We start from the raw sequence: 3,486 nt of genomic DNA on the forward strand, positions 1-3,486 counted from the left end.
ATTTAAAACCAAACAAGTTGCTTTTGTATGAAATTAACCTGATAATAATAATGATAATAATAACGATATGAACATTACTGAGCCCTGTAGGATTTTGTGTATACTTAGCTGAAAACATATTTATCCTTTAGCCAGCCAGTTTGTAACTTAAAGGTTGGACATCATTTGTTTCTCTGGCTGTGATTGGACTATCAAAGTAAAACTGTTAGAATAATCGAGCCGAGTGCTGTTAATTGTCATTTGATTGCTTTAAGGCTTGATTCACATTAGATGAAAATAAAAAAAGAAGCCATTTTTGAGGAAAAAAAACAGTACCTAGAGCAACTCAAACTGCTGCCATAAAGGCCCAGTCACACCAGCATTTCACAATAAAATCAAGTAATTCCAGTGAAATCACTGGATTTTCAAAGTAAACGCGCATTTTTTGTGTGTCGAGTTCAAATTTGGTGAACTTTGAATTGCAAATTTGTGTAAAGTTGCCAACATGGAGGAAGCTACTGTAGCTTATTAGCTGTGTCGCTATGTTTCATTTTTGTGATCCTCCTGAACGGTCTGCAGACAAGGAGACAAATGTTGTTCTTTGAATCAAGTTTGTAAAGTTATTGCCCCATTAGCGACTTGCTTGCTAACCTTACAGCTAGCAAAGCTGCTTCTTCACTCTCCTCAGTACCTCTATAGCAGATGACATGATGTAAAATCCCAAGAACAAAACATGAGTAGACGGAAGCTTGTGGAGCTGCTTGTGATGGATGCAGTGAGCTAACTAACCCTGTCACCCAGTCGCTGCTTTCTTTCTAAATCCAAATGTTTCACGAAGACGTGTGGATGCTGTGTTACTGGTGTGATCGGGCCTTAAGAGTAAAATCCACTTTGCAGTATCTTAGCTGAGCTGAAGCCTTTGTACAGTGAATTTAGTGGGTGTATATCATCTATGAAACATTGTGCTGTGACCCTTTTTGCGTAATAATTAGTTAGAAAGTTTGGAATTAGACCCCCTCATAAAGAAGATGCAGTCTCACGGGTACATAAGTGTTTTAAATACAAACTAGATCCCTCGACAGCATTTCATTGCGAGTTCGTAGAGAGTCGAGGGTCTCTTTCCTGCCACTGATTGATATGAAAAATTTCTCCCGTACATCCACGACGTCGCACGTTGCTCGCAAGTTCAGCTGCTCACCTCGTTTGAAGGGAAGGGAGGCAGGCGGGTTCGAGGCTGGGGACAATGGACACTTCACACCAAGGGCTAAACCGAATTATCTTTGTGTGTCTGTGCTCTGTACTGCTTCTCATTTTCCTTTTGTGTCGGGAGGCATGCTTGTGCATATTTTCACAGATTTTTTTTTTATTTTTATTTTCTTCCTGTGTAGAGAGAAAAATATGAACATGCAAGGAAACTCTGCAAAGTTAAGGAGCTTTTTCATGTAAAAACACATTTTGTTGAAAAATAAGTGTTGCAGGAGAACAGGTGACCATAATGATGTCATTTTTTTTTGGTAAACTTCCTTTAGTTTTTCTGGCTGTGAGATGGACCTCCTGGCCGATTGGCGGCTAGATTTCCCCTTTACTGGGTTTAAGGGACTCGCGAGGCCTTGTTTAAGGTTTTCAGCTTCCCCTCTGAGTTGTATTTCGATAAAGACAGACATGATTGATGACTGAGTGAAGCTACCTGCCAGCCATTTTTAGTGTTTTAATACATGTGCTCACGTGTTAATGGTTCATGTTAAAAAAAAAATCAAATAAAAAATCCCCCTCAATGAGACTATAAACGCTGTTATCACGATCTTTTCTTTTTGTCTTTTACTTAAACATGTATTTATTTTTTTAATCTCTGTGAATTTTAATGTATAATCCTGGATTTTCAATATTAAAAACTTTCTAGTGGAATTTAAAAAAAAGGGAAAAAAAAAAGAATAGAAAAACCTTTGTATTCACAAGAACAAAAAGAGCTGATGCAATCAAAGAGAAAAGACGAACCGCATGATGATGTCAGAAGCCGGTGTTGGTGATGCCATAGTGCTGACTCATGATGTCACGGCGTGTATGTGTGTAAATGTACATGTGTCTGTTTTAATTTGTGCGCCCGTGCGTGTAACTTTGTGTCTTCTTGTTAGGAATGCTGAACCTCATTTTGTCTTGAGCGCGCGAAGACGATTTTAAGACCCGAGTCGCAATTGTTATGTGTTCATATCAAAACTGTAATGAAATTTTTAAAGGCCCGTCTTCATTGCATCTTTTGTTTGTTCGTTTGTTTTTCAAAAGGAAAAAAAAGGGACATCGATCAATCACAGCTTTTCTCGTCGAGCTATGTTCACCAAAGCGAGGACTTTTCAAACGTTTGAAAAATGTAAATTACCGAAGGCTTATATTGTGTCACGTTTTGGTCTCTGGATAGAAGCAAAAGAGCGGATAATTTATCACGCGGGTCATGAGTTTGTATCGCTGCCATTTAATATGTATCAGCAAATTTTATTTATTTATTTTTTTTTTTTAAACAATTTTCTCATTTGTGCTCATTTTAACAGAAATTTAAAGGGCACAGAATTGGAAAAAAACCCCAAAAAACAGCTTTTTAAAGCTGCGATATAGGCAACGGAAAGACGGCGATTTGCATTCAAGTGTTTTTGCTTTAGCGGTTGTTGCTAAAGTGGAGGAGAATGTATTGTGAATTTGACTGACAGGACTGGAAAGGCGTTTTGGTTTTTCTAATGACAACATCTCACTAACTTTTGAAGGGAACGGTGCAAAAAAAAAAAAAAAAGAGGGGGTTGGAGATGTAAATGACGTGAAATTCAGTTGTATTTTTAATGTCTCGCTCATTTCTCCTCATACCTTCGAAGGTCTGATACAGATGTTGTAATCCATGTTCAGTTAATTGCTCCCCTGATAAAAACTGTGTGCCTGTATGTGTGCGGTTGTGTGAATGTGTGAATGTGTGAGTGTGTGTTAACCACTGGGGATGAGGCATGGACATATTTGTATTCTCAAAGCTACTCTGCATACCTCAAATTGTATGATACATTTATTTATAACATCCCCTTATATGTCTATTTCCAAGAATATCCAAACAAAGGTCTCACAGATGTGCAACCCTTTTGTTATTGGTGATCAATTCTTGCGTTTGTAGAAATCATACTGTTTAATTGATAATAACAATAAAAATAAAAAAAATCCCACTAAACCTTGTTTATGTGTTGTGTGATGTTTTGGATTTTTCAAGCTGCTCCTATTATTTTGTTATCCGAAATAGGTTATTTGAGAATTTGGAACTGTTGGAAAATGTGATGCACGTTTTCGCAATTTTTTGACTTTTTTTTTTTTTTTTTTTTTACTTTTTTTCTAATGAAGAGAGAAAAGACGATTTGGTTCAATACCCTGGGGGAGTTTTTTCCCCCACTGACTGACAGTTAAGTCTATATGATTACACTGAGAGAAATTTAACAAGGTTTAAATGCACAACAAAGGTTTGTGACGACTAAACCACCAGGG

The sequence above is a fragment of the Stegastes partitus genome, unplaced genomic scaffold (genome assembly GCF_000690725.1).
Source record: "Stegastes partitus isolate 25-593 unplaced genomic scaffold, Stegastes_partitus-1.0.2 Scaffold900, whole genome shotgun sequence".
Classification (NCBI taxonomy): Eukaryota; Metazoa; Chordata; class Actinopteri; family Pomacentridae; genus Stegastes; species Stegastes partitus.